The sequence below is a fragment of the Miscanthus floridulus genome, chromosome 18 (assembly GCF_019320115.1).
Source record: "Miscanthus floridulus cultivar M001 chromosome 18, ASM1932011v1, whole genome shotgun sequence".
Lineage (NCBI taxonomy): Eukaryota > Viridiplantae > Streptophyta > Magnoliopsida > Poales > Poaceae > Miscanthus > Miscanthus floridulus.
The window spans coordinates 43,957,173-43,970,529 of NC_089597.1; the positions used below are offsets into that span (position 1 = coordinate 43,957,173).

The following is a 13,357-nucleotide window of genomic DNA, read 5'->3' on the forward strand; positions in this document are numbered from 1 at the left end:
GCATGAACGACATGGCATAACTTGACAAAGCCAGAATTACTTTTTTTTAGAACAAATCAAACAATAATGCCTGAAACACTCACAATAACATACCGGCCCTTTACTATTATTGTTCCAACAAACTATCACACAGCAAGCTAGAGTATATACGTATATATTATTCACATAAACCGATGATTCTATCCACCGTACCAGCACATGCACCTAGCCAGCCCATCAAGCATAGCTGCACTCGATCTTGCGGCCTTTCTTGTTGGCGCAGTAGTCGGAGATCATGTACCTCTTCTTGACGCCCTCGTAGGCCGCCCGCTGCTGCGGGGTGAGGTCCCGGCCGGTATCCGCCACCGTTCCACCACAGGCCCGGCGAGTCACACGACGTCCCGCTGCCGGTGGCGCAGCCGTTGACGTCGAACCCCTGGTACCCAGCCGTGAACGGTGCCTTGGACCAGTCCACCTTAGTTCGCCCGCCGTCCGTGGCCCAGGAGGAGCCGTCCCAGATGCTCACGCGAATCAGCATCAGCTTCGTTGGGAACTCGTACCCCGGCACCGTGCTCCTCAGGTTGCGCATCACCCGGATCGGCGTCTCTTCGACGAACATCCTGTCATGTGGATTGCATTGCATTGCTGACATGAAAAATGTGCCTAGCTTCATTCTACGTACGCCGAGCCGTCTGGGGCTTACACGAGCTGGTAGGTTTTCCAGAGGATCTTGTAGTCATGGAAGTCCGCGGAAGGGTCGAACCAGAGGTGCAGCCGCTGCTCCCTCTGGCCGTGGCCGTTGACGAAGAAGTTGGTTTCGAGGGTGATGGGCACGCCGGCCTTGTCGCCCAGGAACTCGAAGTCCACCTCGTCACGGGTGCCGTCTTCTGGCTGCGAAATAAGCTACAACAAGAACCCTGATCCAAGATTAGTTTCGATCTCACATAGAAGGTTGTGACGACGCCGGCCGTGTAGCCGGACGGCAGCTTCATCCTCGAGTGGAAGAACCCTGACCCGTACGTGGCCTTGGACTTGAACCCACCACCACGAGCCGCTGCACGATCACCGAAATGATATCATCACGAATTCACGATTCACGAGAGCGTCACTCTCCTCGTCGTCTCTTGCGTGCATGCAGTACGTGTGTCGTTGTTTGGCCAGAACTAATAACTAAGAAGCAACCATGCATGCAGGTACGTACCGGTGCTCTGATCCAAGATGAGATCAACCTCAGTCCCGTACGTGGCCGACCAGGCGCCCCCAGTCCTTCACATAGTTGACGTTGAGCGGCGGCGCCGGCGCTGCCTCTGCTGCCGGCACCAAGCTAGCACCCCCGGTTAGGAGGACGACGAGGAGGAGAAGCCATGCGCGCACCTCCGAAGCCATCGCAAGAGCAGACCCAATGCAAGAGAGACCTAAGCTAGCGCTTCTAACTTGCTTTCTCTCGCACACCCCCAAGCCCAGTTGCGAGGGTTCACCTCACTGGTCTCTCCGTTTTATAGCTGCTGGGATTAATGCTAGGGTAAAACTTATGATGCATTAGTTACCATAAGTGAGATGTTTTAAGGTGGGTTAGTGGTTAATTAGTGGGTTACTAGTAACGGACAATTGATTTGTCAGTTACTAGTAACACACATGGTCTTCATGGACATTATATCAACCATTACGCCTGTCCTCTTGGTGCTCCAGGAAAGGCTACAAAAGGCGGCGTCCTCCTCCCTGTCGGTGGGCAGATGAGTAGATGACACATAACCACGTCTCACCATTTCGCTATTGCATGCGCTGCTCTGTGTCATCTCCGTTCCGGCTTCCTGCACGCACGGGCTACCGGAAGAGCATGCCTCCAAAATTCTGCTCGCTTGAGTATCTGCACGGGTAGACGGGCGATCAGGTTTTTGGAGAGTGCTTGTGCGTGACTGCTCGCTTCTTTACGCTCCTGTTCCAAGTGATCGGTGGTCTAGTACAAGGCGTTCATGGACTACTTCCTGGTGGTTTTCTTATTCACGACGCGTACCTAGCAGTCCGCACTGCCCTTTCTGCACTGCATTAGATGTGATCAGCTACATCGAATAGCTCACTATATCAACTAGTGGAAATAGCGCCTCCAGTGCCTTCGGCACTGGCCCTGCCGTGGTACAACACTGCGAATCTCAATTAGTAATCGAACTAAAACTTTCATGGATTTCACACTTGTGAGCGGCATACATATATATCTTTGACTAATCAAGGGATTCTAGCGAGGACAAAATGGCACATATGGGTTTCTTTTTTCCCGGGCGGATCAATCAGATATAGTTCCATAGTGCCTATATCCTCTCGAAACGTTTCCGGGTTGAACTAAATATAAATATAAATAAATGGGCACGAGTCAGAGCCGTGTGACAGCAACGACATGAACTTTCAGAAAATGGCCGCAACGACAGGAGTTTCCGGAGCTGCCTCATCAGCTTTGCAAGGAACAGTCAAGTCCACGTACGCCAACTCTATATATGGTGTCACCACTCATCACCAACCACAACCAAACATGCATACTTCGATGTTTACTCGTAGTGGTTCTTGTAGGTTTCTCCAGATATCCAAGCGCACAAGGCAGACGACGGTTTCGTCGAATGAAGCGATTCAGTAAGCAGCAGGCGTTCCCAAAGATTTATAAGATTTGTCATGATCAAGATATATCAGTACAGCTTGCTGGAGAAAGTGGTTGGAACTTCAGTTATAGAAGATGCTTTGGGGTGACAGAGATGAATGAATGGAGGGAGCTCATGGCAAAATTGGAGAGAGTTAACATGACAGAGGAGGATGATGGAGTCACTTGGAACCTTGAACCTTCAGGTAAAATTTCCACAAGGAGCTTGTATAGGCTCATCACATTTGGGGGGGGGGGGGGGGGGGGGGTGTCATTGATGTCAGGATGATGGAGATTTGAAATGCCAAAATTCCTTTCAAAGTGCAAATCTTCCTTTGGATGGCTTGGCATGATAGGATCCAGACAACTCAGCAGTTAAGGAGAAGAAATTGGTATGGTTCTAATGTTTGTAAATTCAGCCTAAGAGAGGAGTTTGAAGACCATTTGTTGTTTCAGTGTCCAATTGCAGTGGCAACTTGGTGCTGGGTCAGGGATAGTCTAGGTTGGGAGCGCTCTCCCTCTTCTATCAAAAGCTTTCATGATCTTCTCACTAATAGTGGAGGGGATAATAGCAGTTTACTTTGCTGGGTAACGGCGGCAGTGGGGTGGTCGCTGTGGAAGACTAGGAACGATTTAGTGTTTTCTAACATTGTGATTAAATCACCTTAACAAGTGGCTTACAAAATGATTAGCTTTTTGAAGCAGTGGATCATGTAGAGTCCATAGGTTCGATCTAGGTGTCGATCAGAGGGACTATTCGCTATTAGATGAACCAAAACCTAGGACACGTTCTAGACAGAGAGACATGGACACAGAGAGAATGGACAAGAGCTGTCGAACCTGACACCGCAGAGGGGGAGGGTTCAGAGGACGCCGTCACGTTCGTCAGTGTAGTCTGCGCACGGGCAGCGACGGTCGGTGAAGAGGGCGATGAAGACGTCGATGTCGATGGAGCGGACGGCGCGGCTGGTGGCTTCCCGTCACTGGCCGCGCCCCTCTCTGATTGGATTAGGGTTTAGGTGTCGATGGCGAGCTCGGCTCAAGCGAACCTCGTGACTTGAGCCGCTGGTCCCAACCTCTATTTATTGCGCAGTGTGACAGGGGCCCTCTAGCCATAGTGGGCTGGATGCCCCCGATCAGGGCGCGGATCAAAGGCCCAACTGGGCCGTTGGACCTAGTTTGGGATTAGAGATCAATCTAACAATCTCTCCCTTGATCTCCTACCATCTTTCAATTTCATATCATTTACTTTTGTTCATTCCATTATAGATTAGCGCATAGAGCATGTTTCATCGTCACGGTCAATTGTCGATAGATTTAACAGCTATAACATACCACTCTATTCTAAAATAGATATTTATCTTTAGGCCTTCTTTTATCTAGGAATTATAGGCTTTCCCTTAAACCCATGCCGGCTACATGTTCTCTGAACATGTTGGGTGGTAAGCCTTTTGTAAGCGGATCCGTGAGCATCTTTTCGGTACTTATATGCTCAAGACTTATGACATGATCCCGGACTTTATCTTTCATAACATAATACTTTATGTCAATGTGTTTGGCAGCACCACTTGACTTATTGTTGTGAACATACTGTACTGTCGGATTATTATTGTAGTATAACTTAAGTGGTCTATAGATGTCGTCAACCACCTTCAAACCGAGTATGAACTTCTTTAGCCAGTTCACCTGCCCCGTTGCCTCATAACACGCTACAAACTCGGCATACATTGTGGACGATGTAGTGACGGTTTGCTTTGAGCTTTTCCATGAAATAGCCCCCCCCCCCTACGAGAGTGAATACATATCCAGACGTGGATTTTCTATCATCTCCCGCATAATCAGAATCTGAATATCCCACTATATGGAGTGAATCAGATCTTCTACACGTCATCATGAGGCCTTTCGTTCCTTACAAATAACGCAAGACTTTCTTTACTAATTTCTAGTGTTCTGCTCCAGGATTGCTCTGGAATCTGCCAAATAACCCGGTAACAAACGTCAAGTCAGGGCGCGTACATACTTGAGCATATTGCAAGCTTCCGATAGCTGAAGCATATGGAACCGCTTTTATTTGATCGATCTCATATTGGTTCCTAGGGTATTGAAAATCCCCATATCTATCGCCCTTGACTATAGAAGCAGGCGAGGGACTATATTTGTGCATACTTAATTTCTTTAAGATTCTTTTTATGTATGTCTTTTGTGACAGTCCTAATACCCCTTTACTTCTATCTCGATGAATCTCGATCCCTAGAATGAATGAGGCTTCACTAAGATCTTTCATATCAAATTTTGAGGACAAAAACTTCTTTGTCTCCAGTAGTAGACTGACATCAGTACTAGCAAGTAAGATATCGTCCACATACAGGACAAGGAACATAAACTTCCCATTCTTAAACTTTACATAGACACAATTGTCCTCAATATTCTCTTTAAACCCAAAATTTCTTATTGTCTGATCAAACTTCAAGTACCACTATCTTGAAGCTTGTTTTAATCCATAAATGGATTTCTTTAGGCGGCATCCCATTCGTTCTTTTCCTTCCATGACAAAACCTTTCAGTTGTGCTATGTACACATTTTCTTCCAAGTTCCCGTTGAGAAATGTCGTCTTTACATCCATATGATGTAATTCTAAATCATAATGTGCCACTAATGCCATTATGATTCTGAAGGAATCCTTACATGAGACTGGAGAAAAGGTCTCAGTGTAATCAATCCCTTCTCTTTACGTAAAGCCTTTTGTCACAAGTCGTGCTTTATATCTCTCTATATTCCATTGAGAGTCAAGTTTTGTTTTGTAGACCCATTTACATCCTACTATTTTGGCTCCTTTAGGAATTATTTTTAAGTCCCAAACTTTATTGGTATTTATAGATTTCATTCATCTTCCATGGCCTCAAGCCACTTTGATGAATGATCACTTCTCATGGCTTCTTCAAATGAGGTGGGATCATCCTCCATTTGAAATTCCTCAGTGTTGTATACTTCATAGTCAACAAGAATAACTGATTTTCTAACTCTTTTAGACCTTCTAGGGGCCTCCACATTTGGCACATCTTCTATTTGAGGCTGTTGTTGCTCCCCCTCATGTGTGGCAATAGGTTCTACAGGATCCTAAAGAACAGGCTCCTCATCTTCATTCATTGTTGCCACAGGCGGAATAACAACAGGTGCTGGCACCACAGTATCTTGCACTGTTGGTGCAGCGATAGCAGGTAGTGAGAAAAATGGCTCATGAATCATTAGAGTGGGTGCATACACCCGCTTCTCTTCAAGGTCAATTTCTTGAGCTATCATGCCCCCCCTCATCATTTCATCCTCTAGGAAGACAACGTGTCTCATTTTCACAAACTTTGTATGTCTGTCTGGACAGTAGAAACAAAAACCTTTTGACTTTTCTAGGTAGCCAATGAAATGGCAACTTACTGTTTTGGGATCTAGCTTTCCAATGTTTGGGTTAAATACTTTAGCCTCAGCAGGACTCCCCCACACGTAAGTGGTTTAGTGAGGGTACTCTTCTTGTCCACAACTTATATGGTGTTTTGGACACCGACTTACTTGGTACTCTATTGAGAATATGAATGGCGGTTTTAACGCTTCCATCCATAGGCTCAATGGTAAGGTGGAGTAACTTATCATACTGCGCACCATATCCATCAGGGTATGATTGCATCTTTTAGCTACTCCATTCTGCTGAGGTTCGCCCGGTATAAAATACTGGGCTACTATGCCATTCTCCTATAAGAACCTTGCAAAGGGTATAGGAACTTGGCCATATGGGGTATGCCGACCGTAGTACTCCCTCCACGGTCAGACCTAAGTATCTTAATCTTTAAATTGTGTTGGTTTTTTAACTTCTGCCTTAAATATCTTAAATTTATCCAATGCTTCTGTTCTTTCTTTGATTGGATAAATATAGCCATAACGGGAGTAATCATCTATGAATGTTATGAACGAATCATAACCATCCACACTCTTTATAGGAAACGGGCCATAGATGTCTGTGTGAATAATCTATAAAATTCCTACGCTTTGTTTGATATCTTTCTTAATTTTCTTTACATATTTTCCTTTTATGCATTCTCTGCATTATTCTAAATCTAAGAACTCTAATGGAGGAAGAATATCATTCTTAACTAGTCTTTCTATTCTCTCCCTCGAAATATGGTCTAAACGACAGTGCCATAATTTCGACAACGCATCGTGAGCTCTCTTTCATTTTCTATTTACATCCGTAGGCGAGGATACATTCTCATTGTCGCACGCAACGTTCCCATCATCGCATACAACATTCACTTCATCACGTAGTGATAACAAATAAAGCTCATTTTGTAAGATAGCAATACCAACACATGCATTATTAAATGTTATCTTACATTTGCCATTTCCAAAATGGCAATCATATCCATCATTGTCCAAGCATGAAACACCAATCAAGTTTCTTTGTAAAGAGGGAACATAAAGAACATCTCTAAGTAAAAGTGTGAAGCCATCAGCAAGCTCTAGAGAAAGATCGCCAACGGCTTCTACAGTCCTTGTCGAACAGAATCCCTGTAAAGAATTAGCAACATGAACAGTTGCACCTGAGTCAATCCACCAAGTAGATTTCAAATACTGTACATACAGAGATTCATTTATGAACGTAATAATGTTCTCACATTTCTTTGCCATGATCATCTTTAAGTAATCAAGACAATCTTTCTTATAATGTCCCGTCTTCTTACAATAAAGACACTAGTCTTTCTCTACTTTGAACTTGTTCTGCTGAGGCTGATGCAGCATGGGACCCTTTCCCTTTGGCTTTGAGGAGTTAGCATTAGTATTCTTTGTCTTGTTGTCTTTCAGATAATTGATAGTGCCATCATTGGTAGCTTTCATTCTCTCCTCCTCTTGCACACACATAGCCATGAGCCTCTCTAAGTCCCACTTCTCGGGCTGTATATTGTAATTGACAACAAAAGTGTAAAATTTCTTTGACAAAGAAGCAAAAATTAGATGGATAAGGAACTCTTTCTTGAGAGTCAGATCCATTGGTTTTAGCTTGGATGTCAAATTGCTCATCCTTAGTATATGCTCTCTTATGCCACCATTACCAGAGTACCTCTTTGTCACCAGCTGCTTTATCAGCTGGGTAGCATGTCTTTGAAGAGCCAGTGAAGTGACTCTTTATTCTATCGAGGTACTCTGTGACGGTGTCATACTCTGGAATTGAGCCCACAATTGCAGGCTCAATCGTGTTCTTTATTACAGCCATACATTTCTTGTTGGTAGTGACTCACTTTCTATGCTCAAGGTCATAGGACATCTTTTGGGATGCAAAATCCCTTTCTCTGGTTGCCCAAGCGGCATCAGCCTCGTTTGTCTTCCTCACCGGTGCCATAGGCTCAGTGGGACACGGTGAGGTGACTACCTAGTCCACCTCAGCCAAGATGAAGGTTAGGTCAATCTTTTTCTTCCACTCCATGTAGTTATCACCTTTGAGAGTGGGGATCTCTTTGATACAACCCATCAAGTTGTATCCGCCTGAAAACACAATTCATATAGAGTGAGAACATAAATATAATAATAACAATTGCATGCCTTAGTTCCAACGTTGGTCAAAATTGAAACATATAATTGTCCCCTACACTAATTCTACATCACCTGTTGGGCAGAAATAGAATTAATGCATGACAAAACTCATCATAATATTGCCATTAATCAACGTTGGTCAGAATAATAACAATATTATAATAAACTAAAAATATATCCATTTTTCAAAATTAAATTCTCCTGTTGGTTTGAATTTAATAATGAAAATAACAACTTTAAATACGCAGCGGAAAATGAATTTTACCAACAGGAAAATTCTCTTTTCTTAATTTTCTTTAAGCCATTTATCCATTTGTTAGGAAATAAAACTTTTACTGGAAAAAGAAAAACAAAAAAATGACTCAAATTCACAATGTTCCTTTGGCCCGGCGCACTTCTCTGCGCGCGCGTTGCCCACACCCAGGCCGCAACCTGGGCCTGGGCCAGCAAAGCCACGCGGTGTGCTCGCCCGCCTGGGCCACGAAACAGCCCGCTCGATCTGAGCCATCCACGCCGATCCGACGGCCGAGTGGTATTATCGCGCGAACAAAAATGCCACCGCGGCCGTTCAACCCGAAACCCTAGCTCATTCGACTCCTCTCTTTCTCTCTCTCAGCCGCTCTTCTTCCTCAGCGCTGGCAGCATCAACCGAGCGATGAGCGCAAGCGACCTTGGTGCCGTTGCCAGTCCCATCGCCGGTGCGCACGCTCCCCACGTGGGTGAGCGCGTCGCCGTCGAGCGGACTAGTGGCGGCGCCCTTTTCTCCTCCAAAACCCTAGATCTAACCCTGATCTCTTCTCCACCTCCTCTGTCTTGGTCCTGCGATGGCACGAAGACGATGATGGCACCATCGCTGGCCCTCTCGCCGGCGCGAGCACTCCCCAGCGAGTGAGCGCGCCACCGTCGAGCGGCCTGGTCATGGCGCCCTTTGCTCGAGAACCCGCCCGCGTGCCGATGAGGCGACAACACGGTGCGACGGCGAGGTAGATCTCTTCCCCTTCTCCTTTTCTTTTTCTTTAATTTTCCTTTCTTCTTTTCTTAGATCTATTCGATTTAGGGTTGGGGACGGGATTAGGGTCGAAATTATGGTTTGGTTAGGGTTTTGGAATGGGCACTGTTCTTCTTCCCCAGTTGATTGCGTGTTTAGGGATCGGTTTAGACTTGAAGCCGAGCCCTCCTTCTCTTCTTTCTTTCACCCAGTTAGGGCTAGGGTTAGGGAAAACCCTAGTCTGCTCAGATTCGAAGGGATCTAATTCGATTCTTTTCTTTTCTAGTATGATTCTAGACCCTGCCGTGATCTACACCTAGCAAAACGGTTCCGATACACTATAGAGTCCATAGGTTCGATCTAGGTTTCGATCAGAGGGACTATTCGCTATTGGATGTACCAAAACCTAGGACACATTCTAGACAGAGAGACATGGACACAGAGAGAATGGACAAGGGCTACCGAACCTGACACCACAGAGGGGGAGGGTTCAGAGGACGCCATCACGTTCGTCGGTGTAGTCTGCACACGGGCAGTGACGGTCGGTGAAGAGGGCGATGAAGATATCGACATCGATGGAGCGGGCGGCGCGGCTAGTGGCTTCCCGTCACTGGCTGTGCCCCTCTCTGATCGGATTAGGGTTTAGGTGTCAGTGGGGAGCTCGGCTCAGGCGAACCTCGTGACTTGAGCCATCGGCCCCCACCTCTATTTATTGCGTAGTGTGACAGGGGGCCTCCAACCATAGTGGGGTGAGTGCCCCCGATCAGGGCGCGGATCAAAGGCCCAACTGGGCCGTTGGGCCCAGTTTAGGATTTGAGATCAATCTAACCGATCAAGCTGGCGGAAAAGGATGGAGCCAAGAAGGAAATCTGGGTGGTGAAGTTGAAGGAAGGCTTGGCGCGATGGTGACTGCATCTTGATGCTGTCTTTGGTTTTCTCTTTGTATAGTCCTTTGTTAGGCAGTATCTCTCTTTGATGGTAGTTTGAGTCTGAAACAGCAGGCTAGGTGGTCCTTTTGTTTTGCTGAGTGCTGGTGTTTGTTGGGGTGCTTTTATCAGTCTATAATACGCTACTGTAAGCTGGTAACCAAGCATGGACACCACTTAAGCTTTCAATATAAGCTGGGCTATGAGCCTTTGGTCTAAAAAAAGTAAGCAAAAGGCATGTGGCTTACTTCGCATGTAGTTTGCCTTCATTTTGGTGTGATATATCAGAGACCATCTGTTGCTCTGTTTTCCTCTTTTGTAACGCAGGAGTTCTACAGGATTAATGTAAGAATTTCACAAAAAAATAGTTCAAATTTTGTAGGAAAAACGTAGAAACATGACATGTAGGGCCCTTACAGTGCCCGAATGCTTTTAAGCACAAGTGCTTGAAGAGAGAATGTTGTTACATCATTAAGCGCCCGTATAAAAGCTAATCTCTCTGAAGCAAATAAAAGATTTAAATATGCTAAACTACACCAAGAGCAAAATTTAGTTTTTTACCCTCTTTATAAGCACCTAGTGCATATGACATAGCGAAAATAATTAAATTATGTTTTTTCTATGCTAAGCACCTCCTCTAAACACCCAAAATTGTACACGCTCTAATCGTTATTCTCCAAGCACGCATATACCTGCCAGCGTCAAAAAGACATTCTATTTCCATCACAAAGTGATAATACTTGAGTTGTATTCCCTTTGGTCATGAATAAGTGGTGTTTTAGGGTTTCATAAAGCAGTCAACTTTTAGGCTAGTTCCATACTTCCATATTGTATACGATGACCATTTATCGTTTATCACGTAGGAGCATCATGGTGATAAATCTTGGCACAAAAACTAACTTTTGAAAACCGCGCACATATATTCTAGGGCTATTGTCATAGACAAAACTTATCCATCAATTAATTCAACTGTGATTCCTAAGAAACAACACCATGGTACTATGAATCGCAAGAGTTGTATGTATTGTATTAGAGTATAAAAAGGCATGCACGTCATGTTAAGTTATATATGGCTAGCATGCACATGCTTTAATGGGCCAGGGCATGGCCCATTTTGCCATCTATAGTCAAAGCACTAAGGCTTTCTAGAACATTGTGCAGGGATATGCTATTTTTATCTAATTCAAACGGTGCTAATTTTACAGCAAAAAATACTATATGGTTACCAAAACACTTTTTTGAAAGATCTAAGACAAAGCCCGCATAAATTAAGGAGAATTTTTGTGCTAGAGGCGTAGCTACATCAAACCCAAATTAGTGGGGGATTACATAAAAAACAAACTACTCAAAAACTAAGATGGTCAACTAACAACTATAAAGGATCTGCTCTTACTCGGCTTTGATGCTTCGTCTTAAAACACTTACTATCCACAAGAAACAACTCCAAAGCCTCCACCAAAACTAAATGGGACTCAAGACCTAACTTAAACGACTAAACGCTACTGTGTGCAGATAGAAAACGAAACATAAAACACATATAGCTGCCACTAGAAACTGATAAAAAACCTAAGCTTCATCCACGGTGACACACTGACTGGATTGTTGAGGTTGTTGGATTTAGGCCCATGTTTGGCCTAATCTGAAAATTCCAAAGCATGCACAACCTATAGTCCCATATTGCTAATTCAAGGAGAGGTCGCCTTGCTTAAATATGGGAGTCTCCTCTCTATGCAAAATAGGTGAAAATAAGAGAGAAAGAGACTATTGCTACACGCACGCGCAGCTCGCGCGCATTTTTCGCGTGAAAAATCGCGTGAATTGTGACTTGCGACGAGCGCGACGCGTACGTGTACAACAGGCTATTATTTGTGCAGTTTTTATTTTTTATGCTGAGCGTAATGGCGCTTCAATGTGATTGAAACTGCCGTTTTAAACAGTAATAAGGTGTGTCAGTTTCTGCTGTTTGATTGCAGCATTTTCTGTCATTAAATTGGGCAGTTTTTACTGCTTGATGAAGGGAATTGATGCACTATGAAAGCCTATAAAACCAGGAGACGTCCTGGTTGAAGGGTACGGATTCACACGCTCACCTTCCCACTCGCTGTGCTGAGATTCTCGCTGCTGCGCCTCGTCGACCTTTGAGTTCGGCGTGCACCGGACTTGAAGAGAGCGGGATCTCCGAAACCACTGCCGCGAGACTCCTGCACGGGGCGGCAATCAGGTTTTTGGGCAGCGTCTACACGCGACCGCTTGGTGATCTGCAACATCTACTTCAACACGTTCGACTACGTTTTGCGCGGGATCATTGAGTAATTTCCTTTGCAATCCTGTTCTAGTCAATATGTTGCCTGTTTACTTGTGTTATGTGCTTGCATCATTTTTTATCTATGAGTTTTTCCTCCAAACAAAATCTGGAATATATATTAGGCACTTATTTCCAACAGAGGTAGCCTCGACCGGGCGGTTCCTTACAAGAAACTAAGAATGTTGTGATTGCTGCTTCACCCACAAATTCTTTAGGATTGGTGAAGTTCAACTCATGGATCAAACGGTGCGGAGGGATATTGGTAGCAAGGTGGCTGCTATAATGTTGTGCCTTCGCTAGCTTGGTGAAATCAGCGGAGCTTATGGCCTACAAAGTTTTGCTGGCCTACAAACTATTGCTAACCTCAGAGTGAGGACAACTTGGTCAACATTGGTGGAGGTGTTGCCAGGGGTAGCCAAAGGTGTAGCGTCATTAGGAAGCTTCTGGGCTAAGTTCAAGCCATCGAACTCCATCCCATGGTCCGGAGAGCAAGCATGGTCCTCATCAAGAGAGGAGGACATTCGCATGGATGATCGAGCAATAGGGCCATGTTTAGATTGCAAAAAATTTCAACCTGATAAATAGTAGCACTTTCGTCTTATTTGGTAAATATTGTTCAATTGTGGACCAACTAAGCTCAAAAGATTCATCTCGTGATTTTAAACTAAACTGTGCAATTAGTTATTTTTTTTACCTACATTTAATGTTCCATGCAAGCGGCTAAAAATTAATGTGATGGAGAGAGAGTGAAAAAACTTAGAATTTGGAGGTGATCTAAACAAGGCCTAGAGATGAATTCGTGAACGGGGTCTAGTCTAGGAAGGCAAGGGTTAGTAGGAAGTACCTCATCTTATTGTACCTTGTAGAATTCAAGTAATGGATCCAGCTGGTGGCGTGCTAGAGAAGGCTCATCAAGTTTCACTGGCCCTTGAAAGGTTCTAATGGCTAGAGAAAGGTGA

The 13,357-nt window shown here is 44.7% G+C and overlaps 1 pseudogene; it reads right to left on the bottom strand.

Moving 5' to 3' along the window:
• Nucleotides 1-216: 216 nt before the first annotated feature.
• LOC136523723 (putative xyloglucan endotransglucosylase/hydrolase protein 1) lies at nt 217-7,862 on the bottom strand (annotated as a pseudogene).
• Between the last annotated feature and the right edge of the window lie 5,495 nt (nt 7,863-13,357).